The sequence below is a fragment of the Podarcis filfolensis genome (assembly GCF_964270895.1).
Source record: "Podarcis filfolensis genome assembly, chromosome: 10".
In the NCBI taxonomy this organism is placed as follows: Eukaryota; Metazoa; Chordata; class Lepidosauria; order Squamata; family Lacertidae; genus Podarcis; species Podarcis filfolensis.
In genome coordinates this window covers 28,612,032-28,628,615 of record NC_139612.1, presented here as the reverse complement: position 1 = coordinate 28,628,615, position 16,584 = coordinate 28,612,032, and the positions used below count along the sequence as shown (strand labels likewise).

At 43.0% G+C, this 16,584-nt stretch overlaps 1 protein-coding gene across 6 annotated transcripts in view; it reads right to left on the bottom strand.

Moving 5' to 3' along the window:
- The window catches only part of SLC16A7 (solute carrier family 16 member 7), a 97,364-nt gene that overhangs the window by 46,182 nt on the left and 34,598 nt on the right, over window positions 1-16,584 (bottom strand). Inside the window, exons 2-3 of one of the 6 annotated variants that reach the window (XM_083574582.1) lie at window positions 14,539-14,582; window positions 13,688-13,759 (exon numbers count right to left, since the gene is read on the bottom strand). The exons of the other annotated variants lie outside the window; for them this stretch is intronic. The gene's annotated coding sequence lies outside the window, so the exon portion shown is untranslated. The remainder of the gene's footprint in view (window positions 1-13,687; window positions 13,760-14,538; window positions 14,583-16,584) is intronic. 6 annotated transcript variants of the gene reach the window in all.

Genomic DNA, 16,584 nt, shown 5'->3' with positions numbered 1-16,584 from the left:
GGTTACGACAACAACTAGTCATATAACTCATTGCTTTGACCTGCTTTGTGGACGAGGGCCAAGATGAAAAACACCAGAGTCATCCAAAGGCTGTCCAGTCCCTAAAAGCCTTTTGGCAAGTGTGAAGCATTCATTCACACTGAACTGTATTATAGCAAGCAATATAAAACCCCTGACCCATCAAAATTCCCCACTAATCTGTGGATACTTTCTAAGAGCTCTTGAATTTCAGTCTTGGCACTCAAGTGAACCTCCAAGTGTCAGAGTCAAGGGCACAAAGGGAATTTACTTGAATGCCCTCCATGTGTTTCACAGAAGGGGCAGCAAGCCTTCGCCACCTATCCTGTCCTAACTTTTCCCCTTCCCCTGATGTGTGCACTGACCATGTTCTTGCTGGCTAGGTTTTCTGTGTCAGGGTGAAGGGGCCTCCCATGAGTACAATGAATGTTTGTAGGGGCTGTTCCTGGCTGGTAGGAGCCCTGATCTGCTAGTGTGCAGGAACTCCTATGCACATGCTTCCACATACATACCGTATTTTTCCGTGTATAACACACCCCCATGTATAAGACGACCCCTATTTTTGGGGACCACAAAAAAAAATTGGGGGGAGATTGCCCAGCATTATTAAGCTTTTTTTGGGGGGGGTCACCGCCACCAATAGCTCTACAGCCTGCCCGTCACTGCAAATCGCACGCATTGCCACGGCCACCAAACATCTGCACGCTGGCCACCAAAAGCCACCTGCCCACTTGACGCAACCACAGCCGACTGCATGCACACCTTGCCACTGCCGTAAATCAACGTCCAATTGCTGCAGTCACAGCCAATCATCAGCAGGCCTTGCCACAGCAACCAATTACACGCCCAATCGCCACTGCCAATCTCCTGCTGGCTGCTGCCACCAATCGCCTGTCTCTGCTATCCGTGTATAAGACGACCCGCAATTTTTGCCTATTATTTCTAAGGAAAAAGTATCTCTTCTACACAGAAAAATACAATAATCTGTGAAGATCTCTTCACTTAATTGCTGGATTGGCTGTGATTCCTGCATTGCAGGGGGCTAGAATGGATGACCTGTTAGGTCCTTTCCAACTCCGCAATCCCATGATTCCATGACTGTGCAGCCACTGGAGATATGTGTGTGTCATGTCTGGTTCCCATGTTGGAGTGCAGAGACTATCAAGTGTCATCCCAGTCACTCTCAATGGCATTCAGTGAAAGTGTATGAATGTGGGCCATGTGGACATCCCTGCAGGGTTGCAAAAAGATGTGTTCAGATATGTTCAGGGGTATATGGGTAGGAAAGACAGGTCCAATTTCAGGGCACATGTGAAGAAAGGGAAAAATGAAGGCTGAATATCCACTCATATACTTACTCTACTTCAATTTCTATTCCACCCACCCCTAGGGCTCTTCAAGCTCATAACGACAGTTTAAAGACACCACACAAAATCAAGACAACACAATGAAATACCAAATAAAAAGAGATGCAACGCTATATTAAAATGGATTGCCCTTACTCCACACCTGCTTAAGCCTGGCTGTGAAAAAATAAAATAAAACTTGCCTAAGCAAGAAAAGCCTTTTTGGCATTGGCTTTGGTGTGTGGCAATGGATGAAGATGAGGCAAGGCTTTACAGCTTGCTCAAACACGACAGTTTTGAACAATCCCAAATTGCACATCTCTGCTTGTATGCCTTTGTCCAAACATTCACTTCTTTGAAGGAAGAGAATGGATATACAGGGTTTCTGGCATTAGAAAGGAAGATCTGTTTATATGTTGCACCCACTTCAGGCAGGGTGATCTAAAATTCTGCTACTGGTGTTAGCAAAGCTGCTTCAATAAAGGAGACCAGAGAGTCCAGAGGGAAGAGAAATTCTGGGAGCACTTCACTAAGGAAACTGAACAAAGCACAGTGTATAGCTTGAGGAGAAAGGCACAGAGGGGTTTTGTCTTTCTTAACTCTGGCCTTGTACATACACAGCAGGAAGACATTCAACTAAACATACAAAGGAAAACACCCTCTGGATGACCCAGCTAATCAGGGCACATGCTCCCTCATCAAATATTAGGCCTCACTGCCTGGTTGCTAAGCAACACCTCCAACACCCCTCTTGTCCAGCTAAATTACTGATAACAGACTTAACCTTTAGGTTACAAACTGAATGATCTCTGCTGTTGCACTTCCTACCATTTCTTCCCATCCTGAGTTTCATAGTAAGCATCTCTGGGGTTTCTTTTAATTGCCCTCTCTGCAGCAAAGTTTTAAGACCTACATATTTTAAAGGCTTTTCTTCTTCTTCTTCATGCAGCTTAACACAGATCTATCAACTTTTCCTTGCCTCAGTACCTAAATGGAATTTCCGTGTTTAGAGAGAGAGATTGAGCTGGCTACCAGTTGCTGGGGGGCAAAAACAGCAGGGAAGGGTGCTTGCAGGCTTCCCGGAAGCATCTGGCTGGTCGCTGTGAGAAACAGGATATTGGACTAGATGGACCTTTGGTCTGACTCAGCAGGGCTCTTTTTATGTACTTCATAGACGTGCTTTAATGTGAACAAATTTATTAAGTCTCCCCAGGCCAAGAGAAACATTGGCTTGAGGTGAAAACGGAGCAGCATGCAGCCATTTGCTCATTTGCTAAGCTAAAGTGTACTAAAACATTTCTGAGAATGTCAGCCACTTACGGATACGTAAGGATAATTCTAGCCCTTTAAAATTCTAACACTCATAATGGGGATGTATTTATCTGAATTCTGCCCAGCTATATAGCGAAGGACACCTCTATAATTCCCGTTCTAATGATAACGACATAAATATGAGTGGCTTATCAAAAGCCAGTGGTTTGCTTGACGAAGCTGGCATTTGAATCCAGCCAAAGCAAAGTGCTTCTAAGTCACTTTTATGTCATCGACACATTTTAAAACATGTCTTTAACTCTTCCATTTACTTCACTTTCGACAGACCTGCACTCATGGTTCATGAATTCAATTCCCCCCAAAATGTACTGGAATATAGAAATGCCCATTAGACAAGGATTTAGCTAGGAAGGGGTTCCCACATGCCACCACAGTATGAAAACAGAAGCAATGTCTATTATAGTATTTCAAAGCAACGCTAATTCAATAAGGAGAAGGAGCAAAAGAGTGGCAGTGATTTTTTTTGTAGGGGAACAGTCAGGGCCAGAGGCTGCAGCTTGCAAGGGTGATTTGGGGCTATATAGATGTGACGTTGCAATGTTGTGCATGTGAGCATCGTGCCTCCCTTCCTAAGCCAGGCAGAAGCTTCCCAAGCTTTGGGAATGAGGCTCCAGGGGAACATTTAAGGGACTAGTCTAGTCCCCCTAGTCCATTGACCGCACGCCACTGCCAACAAACTACCAGCGTTGAAAGGCTACAAAACAGTAGCTGATCTATTTCCAAACTAATTGAAGGTTCAGTGTTCTCAGCTGTGTGGCTCCTTCCGAGGTGGCCCAAATATACCTGAGGATGGCATCTTTGCCTCTGACTCATGCTGCATCCTAAGTGAATGCCCAGTCTTCTGATTACTAAAGCTTCTCCTGGTGACTATCCCTGAGCCAGACCTTTTACCAGGGAAACTGAGCTTAATTTGGGACATCAATAGCATCCCTAGGCCATTGTGGAGTTACATGGAGCCCAGAGGAGGATGGTGTAAGGCAGAACTTTCCAAACTGTGTGTTGCGACACATTAGTGTGTCGGCTGCAGTGTGTAGGCATGCTGTGTGAATGTTCCCCACACTCCTACCAAAGATGGAATGGGGTTAGTTTAACCTCCAGTTTGCTAGTAAAACTGAATTATGATGCATGTCTAAAAGTGTGTCACCGACATGAAAAGTTTGGAATGCTCTGGATTTGATATTTCCTAAAGGCCTGAAGTTTTAGCCTGCTAATTGAAGCATTTTTTTTATAAAGTACTTCATAATGGAAAGATGCATCTGTATTAAATGTAGGAAAGGAAATGAGAATAGACTCTGTTTTGAATGACAGAATTAATTGTCGCTATTTTTTAAGAAGGAAGAAAAAGGCATCACCTATACCGCCAAAAGTGACATATAAGAATGCTTCCTGCATAAATATTTCTCAGGGCCTTTAATTGCATCTCCCATCCACAGAATCCAGTGTTCTCGACATGCTTTCCTTATTTATAAGAGGTTCTTTATATTTAATATCTGTGCTACCAAGTCAGGTATACAGCTAGGGAACTCACTGGAAGATACAGATAAAATATCTGACGCCACAGCTGAACAAGGTCACCTTCATATCCTTGTGACTAAGCGTCGCTCGGCCTCATCGACCCTGCAGCCACTTGAGTTCAGTGTGTTAAGTCAGGCAAGGTTCAGGGTTGTATTTAAACAAGATTGGCTAAGCTATGCTATGATAAGAAATAGTAATTGTTGCTTACCAGGGGGCAAGGGGGGAATAATACTTTAACCAAAAAATCTGTGGTCTGGATATGCAGTTGTTCTGTTCTGCTCTGCTCTGCTCTGCTCTGTTTTAACTCACAGAAAGATTGCTTTTTTTAATGTAACCAAGAAGATGCATGAACATTTCAAAACCTCTGCTGCAAAACTATATACTGTACATTAACAAAAGAAGCTATGTGATTTGGGTGAACTTTTAAGGAAATGAGCAATCTTTATGGCAGACAGTCCTCAAGTCTCAGTGTTGAAAAGGAAGAATGATATCAGATGCTCAAGGAATAATAGGGTTTTCCCTTTATAAAGAAGGAGAAAGAAAACATCAAATAGAAGAGTTAAGAGAGAGAGAGAGAGAAAATATTTTGTTTATGTCAAAGAATAGCAAATCCTGAGTTGAACATGTCCAGTTCTGTTAAATCCATGGAAATATTAAAATCAAATCCATCCTTATTGCATAGTAACCAACTGTATCATTTAATATATTTGATGAACCAGATTCACAAGGATATAATGTGATATGATACATGGATGTCACATTTGAATCTGTCATAGGGAAATATTCCATTTAAGATTATCAGATGATGCATTTATATGACATTAATTCTGTCTGATTCAAGCTGTTTGAAATTCTGGAATTGGATAGCAGTCTACAAGGACCTACAGAAATCAAACAATTACCTCTACTTCAGAACTCTGGTGAAAGATTTTGCTCCTGCTTCAGAGCTAACATGCCTAGAGCCATGTCATGGTGGAAGGGCTTTACTACAGCCTGTGTTGCAGATGTTGTGTATGCAGTATTTGTGCATATAGAGTTCTCCCATCACACCCCATCTTCCTATATGAACCTACCCGGTCCCTGAGATCATTTTCTGAGGTCCTCCTTCATGTGCCTCCTCCTCGAGAGGTCTGGAGGGTGGCAACATGAGAACGGGCCTTCTCTGCAGTGGCTCCCTGTCTATGGAATGTTCTCCCCAGGGAAGTTCACCTGGTGCCTTCATTATACACCTTTAGGCGCCAGGCAAAAACATTCCTTTTAACCAGGCCTTTGGTTGATCTTATTGATACCCGGCACCCTTTTAGAATGTGGCCTATTTTGGGGGGGGAGGGGGGTTATTCAGTGGCGTAGCGTGGGTTGTCAGCACCCGGGGCAAGGCAAGTAATTTGTGCCCCCTAACCCGTGGATTTGCGCCCCCTAACCCATGGATTTGCCCTAACCCCAGATGTTGCGCCCGGTGCGGCCGGCCCCCCTGCACCCCCCACGCTACGCCACTGGGGTTATTGGGTTACTGTTTTTGGTTTGATTTTATATGTTGTGGTCTTGTTGTGAACCGCCCTGAGACCTCCTTGCACAGGGTGGTGTATAAGCTGAATAAAGAATAATAAATAATACTTCCGCAAGAGTGGGCATGATGTCGAAATGGAATCCCCTAGTCCTGAAGCTGCAGTTGCCTACAAGGCATGGAGATGGGACAGGGTGTTGGAGGTTATACGACAAGAAGGAACATTACATCTGCAATTGATGGATCTGATGCTGTTGTTCTGTTCTGTTGCAGTCTACTATTCTGACCCTCTCACGTAGTCAGCTGTGAAGCAGAACTGGCCCTCAATCCCCAAAAGGCTCAAAAGCTCATCACTACTAGTTACTTTCCAGGTGCTTTTCAAAATCTTTTGGCTTTAAGTCATTTCATTGTTTACTGCAACTCTAAAACCTTGAACATCCATCAATAATCTCTGTCTGTGAAGGCTTGTTAAACTTGATGCTGTTGTTAAAGCTGACAGCATTTTTAAAAAATGAGGTTAAGGCCTGATATCGTAAACCAGTATCCAAGGCATCTAATGACTAGCACCAAAGTCCCGCTACTTGCCCAAAGAAAGAACCCGCCCCTTTGTGCAAGTGTCACGGCACAACACTGGTCCGACCACCATGCATGATGCTTCCTCTGCCTGGCAAAATTAAATGCACAACAGCCTGCTGCACACAAGCAGTTGTGTTAGTTGTTTGTGTGTATAATCAAGAATATTATCTGTTTCACTGCTATGATGACAGACTTCTTAAGTATCCCAAAATGCAGACAAAATAAACTCAGTAGGCAGAGTATGAAACTCTTAATCACAAGGTCATGGTCACCACATTGAGTGAAATATTCCTGCATTGCAGGGGTTGGACTAGATGGTCCTCATGTTCCCTTCCAATTCTACAATTCTATGCTTCTATAATTCTGTCAAAAAATAAACAACAGTGTGTTGCTCCATCAGGCAACTGGGCTGTGATGGAATTGCAGCAGCAGGTAAACGAGCTTCTTTCATATTTAAACCTGAAGCTGATAAACAGCTACAAGATAAAATTACTCATAAGAAAATGGTCTACAGTGTGTGTGTGTACACACACACACACACTATTCAAATTACATGAGGACTGCATTACACTCATTTCCCCGCTTTCCATCTTTCCCTTTCCTCTACTAATCAGTGTGAAAGTGGAACAGATAACTTCAGCTGATTTTGCAAAGGGCTGGGGCTGAATCTGTGCCAAACAGATGCCCTTTATTTCACAGAAATTCCAACAAAAAATTATAAACAGCAACAACATGTGTGTTCTAGATGGGCTGTTATTCTTAAGGGACTGTACTGTTTTTAAACCTCACTATTTCTTTCATGCATGAGATGCAATTTCACAGGCTTTTCCATAAAAAGGATGTTTTCTTGTTCGTTTATTCCTACATAACCCTCCTTTAAACAAAATGTGTGCCTTCAACACTCTTATCAGTACCGAAGAAGAAGAGAAAGAAGCAGCAGCAATGGAGATAGGTTCAATTTATCTACTTGGAGGGAACATCATAAAGGGCAAATAGCACAAAACTACTTCTCAGAAGGTTGCAAGATGTCTCCCAAACTTGTCACGACACATCAGCATATCACTCAGTGTGTGCACATGATGTCAGCATGCCCCGTGGCCTGCACACATGGCACCCACACATTGCGTGGCCCAGACCCCCTCAATCAGTGGGGCAAGACAGTGTGTGCTTGGGGTTGAGTATCCTTCTATATGTGTCCTCAACAATGTAAGAGAAAGAGAAGGTGATTGCCAGGAAATCTGTGCCCTGGAACTGCTGGCATGAGGGCCAAACTACCCTATGAGAAACAGAATTGTTTATTTAAAATAGACTATTTAGGCATGCTTTTTATGTGGGGAAAAAGGAAGTCACACAACTCAGATCTAGATTGGGACTCAGCCCTTGTCTCCTACCTAAAATTTCACCCTTCTTCTACTTGGTCAGGATAGGCCCCTGGTCTGGATAAGAGAGAGCACATTCCAGATCAGGGCCCCACAAGTCCCCCCCCCCATTTAGAATAAAAGTGGCTAGTTTCGGTATACTTTTTTTAAAGCATCCTAATTATAAAATTTAGTTTTGTATTGAGACTAGATGATCTGTGAAATTGAGCAGAAAGCAGAAGTATAGCTTTTGAAACATTATTAATGTTGTGTGCTTTTTTTAAAAAAAAAATTGTTGGAAAATTCACTTTTGCATGGGAAGATTACAAAGGGGTTGTTTTTGATTCCAAAGCTCACCAACGCACACTAGACACATGGGAATGAGACCAAGGAGGCAAGAGAGAAAAGATTCAGAACTTGAGAAAGTACAGTTTCTCTTGTGCCTCGGCACATATATTTGATGCAACTCAGTAAAAAGAACCGAGACCACCAAAATTCTGCGTTAACAAACCGAAACAACTTAAGGGAGGGAATTCTTCCAAGTATGACGTGGGAATGGCATTTCACTTTGAAATTAATGTCATAGGGCAATATTAAGAGGAAAAATGCCTGCAAGGCCAAGGCACAATTGGATTTAAATGGCAAAACTGCAGGAGCAGCTCAAACTTATTATTGCAAGATACCTGCAGTATAGCTGGATTCTTCTTTCTTTATTTCTTTTTTTCTTCCTTGGAAACTATCACATGCCTCTCTGTTAGTTCCTGTTATCAAATCCAAAACACTTGGGTAACTGCTTGTAATAAGTAAGCTAATGGCCCCATTTAAATAATAATTAAAAAACAAAACAAGGAAGAAAAGTATGTTAGTTGAATACCTGGCTGAACCACTCTAAGCCAGTTACGTCCAGATAAAGGATGGGTGTCATGTGATACTATGCGAAAGCAGAGGAACATTTTCTTTCCTACTTGAAAGCATGTGACAAACACAGCTTCGGGTTTCCAGCACACACACACGTTTTTATAGCAACTGTAAAGGACACTGAAAGATTCCCTGTGAAAGTCACAGATGACAAAAGGTGCATACATTTAAGGGCTTGGCTTGCCCTTCTCTTTTTTGGGTGAGGGAGGTCACATGAATCAGAAAATGCGTCAGACAAGCAGAGGCATGTGATATGGGACAAAATTCACCTGCCTCTCAAATCCTTTGAGTGTAACAGTCCAGTGTAAATGAGCACCCATGCTGTAAACGAAGCTGATTTCACAGCCCTTCCTACAGCCTCTCCACACATCCAGAGTCTCTTTTCACCAGTCTGGGCTCAGCGAACCCAGTGAAGGCTACTTCCATGGAACACAGGAATCTACCTTATACAGAGTCAGACCCATGTCAACCAGTACCATCTGCACCAGGAGTGGGGGAACCTATGAACCTCCAGGAGTTGTTGATTATAACTTCCAGCAACCCTGCTCACTGGGCCAAGATAGGCGGGGCTGATGGAAGTTGGAGTCAAATCAAATCAAATACCTTTATTGGCATCGCGATATAAAATGCTTCAAATCACTGGGATGATTAAAAGGACATAGGTTTGCTATGTAAAGGGCAATCTAAGAGAATGTGGTCCCTTGAATCTGGTACGTCTTGGTTGCAGCCACACAAACGGGCTCGATATGGAGTGTGTGAGAATCTGCCTTTAGTCACTGCAGAAGGGAAAGCATTTAATCTTGTGAGCATAAAGGCTCTTCGATGGGAAGGGAGTAGTAAATCCTTTAGGTATCTGACACAGGTTCTACAGGGTGTTGTAATACCTAAGGCCTCTGGACAACAAGATCTCGGAGTATGAGGTAACAAGCACTGTCTTTTGTGGTCGCTTGATTAATTGGAATATGTGATTTTCGTCACATGCTTCAAGGCTCTCGAGAGCAATGCCCAAACTATGGATTTTGTCTTGAATTGCTCTATACCATCTGGATGAGATGTGCTCTTCAAGCATAGAGGTTAAGAAGGAGTTAGATGTTGTTCTAAAGTGGACTTTCAGCCAGGCCTTGACTGTAGAGAGCCATGCTTTGGTTTCCATCAGATGTGGGCAAGTTTCAACACATAAGATTAAATAGTTTATGCATTTAGGGGCACCAAGGATCTTACGGAGAAAAGTCGCTTGGATGGAAGTTGTAGTCCATCCAACAACTGGAAGGCCACAAGCTGCCCACCCCGTTGGGCACTGACTAGCAGCTCTTCTTCAGGGTTTCAAGCATCCTACCTGGAGTTTGGGGGGAAATTAACCTTCTGCATTAAAAGTAGACACTTTGCCACTAAGCTGCAGGTTGTCCTCTGGTGAGGTGCCACTTTACACTGGCACCAGGAGTTCTGTGTTGCATTCCATGTTCTGCTGTCACTCTTTCAGAGGCACCAATGTAGCTAAAAACACAAAGCTCACTCCATTCTCCAAAGATATGCAAACACATAATGCTTCCATTCTAATACATGCACCCACCTCAGCACAAACTCTTTAGCTTACCCCAAAGGTGGTGTTGTTCTGGGTTTTTTTGCCTTGCACATTTCCTCACCCCACCTCTGCAGAACAAATGCAGTCCTTGTTTTATTGTATCATTCTTCTTCAGTCACAGCAGCGACTTACAGTACAAGGCTGCAGCTTTTCAAAATAACAGAGGAAGCAACTGAAGAGATTCTTTCTAAAATGCACTTGAGTGACGGTATTAACTTCTGGGGAGGAAACACCACAGGAAGTCTGTCTGGTTTTATTTTGTTGATTTGTAATGAGGTCCATGTGTGTGTTAAATTTATATTTATTTTTCTCTTTTTACAGTGGCCCTATTCCTCCTGGGAGTGCAGGGAAGGATTCCTCCCTTCTTCATAGCAATCCTGTGATAGAGGATAGGACAGACACTGACTATCCCACGGCTGAAGACAATCAGAGCTGGAGTTCAACAATATCTGGAATACCTTCTCTGCTCCTGCTCTAACCAGTATCCCAAACTGCCTATCTTACAAAGCAGATGTTTGGGCAGAACAAAGTCCGAGCAATGGCACCGGGCCACAATTTACACATGCAACCAGACATTGATTCTCTTTGCCTGGAGGTCACGGTGGTAAGTCTGGACCACTGGGCACAGACTTAACACCCCACAGTCCCTTCCTTTCCCCCCAAAAAGATGGTACCACAATGGACAACAGTGCTTGTGGAGGGGGGAGAGGGAAAAAAAGGAAAGCATTTTAAAGAGTGGGCATGGGTCTCCCTCAAATGTCTCTGAGCTCTCTGTGAGACCAGAGGCACTCTGAAAACTGAAGAGGGCTAGATGAAACGTTTGGAGCTTTGCTCTGTCTGACCAAAGTACACCCATTGTAAAAAAGTTATATAAAAAGATATTGTGGTGAGGACTGACACTGCCTAGTAAGGGAGGAGGGGGGAAGGGAGGGAATGGCTGACCAGAATGAGCAGGGGAAAGACTTTACAGTGGTACCTCGGGTTAAGTACTTAATTCGTTCTGGAGGTCCGTACTTAATCTGAAACTGTTCTTAACCTGAAGCAGCACTTTAGCTAATGGGGCCTCCTGCTGCTGCTGCGCCGTCGGAGCACAATTTTTGTTCTCATCCTGAAGTAAAGTTCTTAACCCGCAGTAATATTTCTGGGTTAGCGGAGTCTCTAACCTGAAGCGTATGTAACCCAAGGTACCACTGTACTTTTGATATCCTTTACCCCTGTCAGGTATGATGCAGGCAGCCTGCCAACAATCCTCATAAGAGGTTTGAGAAGAAAGATTAGAGACAGGAAAAAGTCGCTTTCCCTCAGCCTGGTACAGAAGCATGAAATCAAAGGCCAAATTGGGAGGCCTAGCTGACCTTATGAGGCCCCTAGGCCAGGTGTTCCCAATGCTGCCTTACTATGTATTGTGGGGAAAGGTGAATCCCCATTCCCATCATTTAAAAGAGACTCAACAGCAGGTGGCTGTGTAAATCAGCACATAGTGCTGACTATACCCATGAATGAATCTATGCTATGGAAAGGAAGACATCAGAAGATAAATGACAACCTGCCTGGACTGAGGAGGAGAAAGCCATGTGTATTGTAAGATGCTGGATCCAGAGGAAGGAAATAGTGCTTTCTGCATTATTATTTTACTACTGTTGAAAGCATAACGTTTGTTAACTTGATATCCTAAAAACGGAACAGAGCTGCCTTCCCTTGATGGCATACTAAGATATCCTTCTGAGATTGTTTGCTCTTATTTTTAAGCCTAATCTTTCATATGTGAAGTTTCTTTCACTGTGAAGAGTTACCTGCTCTCCTCACTCTACAAGAGAGGCCTTTCAGAATTACTTTTCGAAAGCCGAGATGGCTCAGTAGTGTGCCTCTCTTACCTCCTGGCATCTACTGCCTGTGCCATAAGTGAAGCTCCTGAATTGCCTTTAAAGCTTAGGTGTACCACTGGGCAACGCTGTCATTGCTCTAGTAAAGTACTGTTCGAGTCTATAGTTTGATTAAATGGGAAATGACTCTGCTGTCTTCCAACTGCATCTGCCCATTGTTTGAATTAGTCTAACTTAAAATTGGGAGCTGATTATATTTGCCCACATTAACTTGTCTCAAGCTGGCACTATTTTTTTGTCAGATCTGCCTAGCCAGATTTGCTCAGGAAAAAAACTGGGCCCTTGAGCCCCAAATTATGTACACTAGCTTGCCATTTTCATTTCATGCCTCTACTGCACAAAGTTATTCAGCTATCCTTCCCAACCAGATGTTACGTACATGCTGCTCATGTAAATCATCCCCTGCCAAGTTCGAAGGGGGATAACGTGGGATTGTTTGGGCCAAATGCAATGCTTAAATGGGAATGGCATTTGATGCTTCAGGAAGGAGAGAGAAGAACCAGCAGGCAAGCTTTTGTTTTGCTCTGCAAGCCATTCATCTTAGTAACTTTCGCAGAGAAACAGAAGAGATGGAAAGATGCATCAAGCACATTGCTTGACTGGGAGCAAGCCTTTTGGACTTAATTCAGAGTGAACTGTACAACTGTACAACTGCAATCCTATACACATGGGAGTAAGTCCCATGGAACAAAACAGGGCTTGTTTATATAATGTTTAGGATCGCATTGTGAATAATAGTATCTCCATTGCTGAATCCAGGCTTCCTCAACCTCAACCCTCCAGATGTTTTAAGAGTACAGTTCCCATCATCCCTGACAACTGGTCCTGCTAGCTAGGGATCATGGGAGTTGTAGGCCAAAAACATCTGGAGGACCGAGGTTGAGGAAGCCTGGCTTAATCTATAGAATATAAATAAACGATGGAACTTGGCTCCTGCAGGAGGTAGCAATGGCCACTAACTTGGGTAACTTTTAAAGAGACTTAGCCAAATTCACTGAGGATAGGTGATCAATGATGACTAGCCATTATGGCTATGCTCTGCCTTAGTGGACAGAGGCAGCAAATGCTTCTGGAAACCAGTTGCCGGGCTTCACAAACAGAGAAAGTACTGCACCTCTGTGATCAGGTACTGCTTGTGTTTCCCACGGGCATCTGGTTGGCTACTGTGACAACAGGATGCTGCACTAGGTGAGCCATTAGCATGACCCAGCAGGCTCTTCTCAGGTTCTTAATTGAATGCAATATTTTATCTGATGCAATAAAATGTTAATCCTTGTCGTTTCTCAATTTAAAGCTGAGTATGTAATCTATCTTGCATAATATGCAATTAAAGACACCATGACTCACAAAACGGTGTGTTTTCCCACTTGTTTGAGGTATACTTGTTTGAGTCACCCGTGCTGGTTATCCATGGACAACCCAGTCTTCTAAATGCATTTACGATGCATTCGGATCAATGGACTTGCCATACAACCAATTTGGGGTTTGCCCAAATTCTGTGTATGCCATTTAGTAAGCATGTGGACCACTATTTGGTCAGGACTCCCAGCCTTTTTAAAAAGTCAACTGTTGCCCATGTAGATGCAAAAATACCAAGCAGTACGTTCAGGCAGTATTCTGTTTAGTCACTTAGCAAGGAACAAGCTCAATCCTACCTTCCATTATTCTAATGAAGGATGCCACATGTAAGGGAAGCAGAGATGCCAGTGAAGTTTTCCTAAGCCAAGCTGAGAAATAAATATTGTGTCTTGTCAAAAGTCCACTTCCAAACTTGCACTTCACAAGCTCTAAAATTCTACCCTGACTCATGTTTTCAAAATCCCCAGACACATCTCTCGTCACTGTTCCCTACTCCCCAAAGCTGTTATCAAGCACAACGGAGTAACAGAGAGGGGAGGAAGAGGAGATTCCCCCCTCCAGTACTCCCATCACTGCTGTGTTAAGCAAAGGGTGGAGTAATATTAGGGTCTAGCAGGGAGTTATGTAAATGAGCAAGGTACTGTATATCTGACATCCTTAGATTGGCTCTGCAATATTTTTACAGGTTGTCCTGATTTCTTGGAAGTCCAGAATAATCTTAAATCAAAACAGAAGTCCTGGAAGTTACCAAGAGCTTGATAATACCACTAGGAAATTTGTGGTGTTAACCTGCATTATTTTCCTCTTTCATGTGACACCGAGAAGAAGAACTTCCTTCAGCTCACCTGAGTTTTTGGTGCTAGGTGTGGATAACTGCTTAGTGACAATATTCTATAGGTCAGGGATTTATAGACAAGGTCAGGGATAGGCCCTTCAGATGTTGTTGGACTCCAACTTCCATCAGCCCCAGTCAGCAAGATAATGGGAATTGTAGTTCTAGGTGGTTAAAGTTGAGACAGTATATACACTGACTTAGAGATAAGAGCCATTGTAACAGTGCTTAACTCTGTGTGTTACAACTGAACTCTAAGGCTGCAACCCTATACTACTTAACTGAGTGTAAGGCTACACTTCTATGCATGCCTACCTGAGAGTAAAATCCTTAAAATTCAGTGGGATTCATGCTTACTTCTGAAAGGAAAAAGAACATGCTTAAGATTGTGCTGTAAGCCTTATGGAAATCAAAGAAAAACATGGAAATCAACAGATACATGTATGTATGCACAGGACAGCAACTGAATTCAGGTGGTGAAGGTGACTTTCCATTTCCTTTGGACAATGCCTACATGCTAAGGGTAGGCGTTTTGCCTTAGTATTCAACTGGCTGTTATTCAAGACTTGGGGGAAAACAAAGACTTCACGCACTTGGAAACTCTACTTGCTTGTTAACTGAGCCAAGAGAAGCTTGTTACATTTCCACTGGACATGTTTTGCTACTGTAGAAATAGATCCTGGTATAGGCAAGTGGTCAACTTCCTCCGATTGTTTTTGGTGGTTGTCAGGAGCAGATGACAACGCAACAGTGAATGCACTTCATTTGAACAATTAACAAACAACATGCATAATACATCTTCTCAAATTGAGAAAATTGGCCGGAAGATATAAGGGTGATCAGGTACATAGTATGGCATGGCAGAGGTCAGGCAGCTAGGGGTCAGGACCATGGAGAGCTCTCTGTAGAACAAGAGTCAGGATTGAGCTGGGTGCTAGACTCAGAAGGAAACGAGGAGTGTTGCTCCAGCACTGGTCTACAGCCTTCTGAAGTTTTAGATATTCCTGCAGAGAGAGATGTGGCTGTGCCTTTGCCATCATGGGGGGCAGTCTCCTAGGTAGTTAAAAGGACTGCATTCTAATATGCAGGCGTGTACCCTGGTGAAAATGAAATGCCTCCTGTGGCCACTAGTCACAGTTGGAGGAAGACGCTTCTTTGGACCTGCAGGGTCCGTTCCACTGCCAAACATGGCAGCATCAGGTAATCCTAAGGCTTAGTCTAAATCCTTTTGAAACAAAACACTCAAGTTACCCTACATGGCATTTGCCACATCTCCTATGGCAGGCATAACAAACTTGGCCCTCCAGATGTTTTGGGACTACAACTCCCATCATACCTAGCTAACAGGACCAGTGGTCAGGGATGATGGGAGTTGTAGTCCCAAAACATCTGGAGTGCTGAGTTTGCCTATGCCTGCCTATGGTAAGAAAAACTTGATTCCAGGTGAACAGGAAGGAAAGATTTTGTAAACTGGAAGGGAGTTGGTTTCTTTTGCTTAGACTATTGTTGCACCACAGAGGACTAAGGAGGCAATCCTATTACCTGGGAGTAAGCGCCATTTAACTCAGTGACTAAATATATAGAGATTGGATTATAAGACAAGTATACATGTGCAACAGGCTTTTATTTCAGTAATAACTGCTTTTTGAAAAAGTTTTGGTGCACTAGTAAACTGTGTAGATTTATTTGCATGATTGCATTGGCTGTATTTGAGACCTGCCTCTGGTAAACTCCCTCTTTGCAAATATTTGCTCTAAGGTTCTAGCTGCTGTTCTTGAAAAAATAAAATAAACTTTTATTGTTTATTTCATACCTATAACATAAAGCTCCCTCCCATACCACCAAACCCAGAACAAATAATTTCATTCCAAACTACTAAAGGTCTGAACTATATTGAGGTTAAGTCAATCATGTGAAGAGCAATAAAAAGGGTGGGGTAGAAGATGGGGGGGGTGGAATTTGTTCTTTAGTGATCTGCCATCATACCATATACTAATAGGCACTTGGGTTTCCCATCTCTACTCAGAAGTAAATCATATGGAATTCAATGGGGCTTGCTCCCAGGTAAGGTGGGTTAGAATTGCTCCTTTTGGGTATCTTTTAAACATTGTCCATTTCTCTTTGTTTAAAAAAACAACAACCATAGTTTCAAATGGATCTTAGTGTTCTTCCACACTACTTTTATTATAATATTTGTAATATAAATAATATTTTGATCATCATTCTTCCTTAAGCAATCAAGTAAAAGCCAGGGTCGGGGGTGGCTGGAGGTTCTCCAACATGACAGCCTAGTCCCAAGCAATTGTGTTTATTATGAACACACACACCGGACCTTGTTTTCTTGGATCTGGTCAGTTCTGT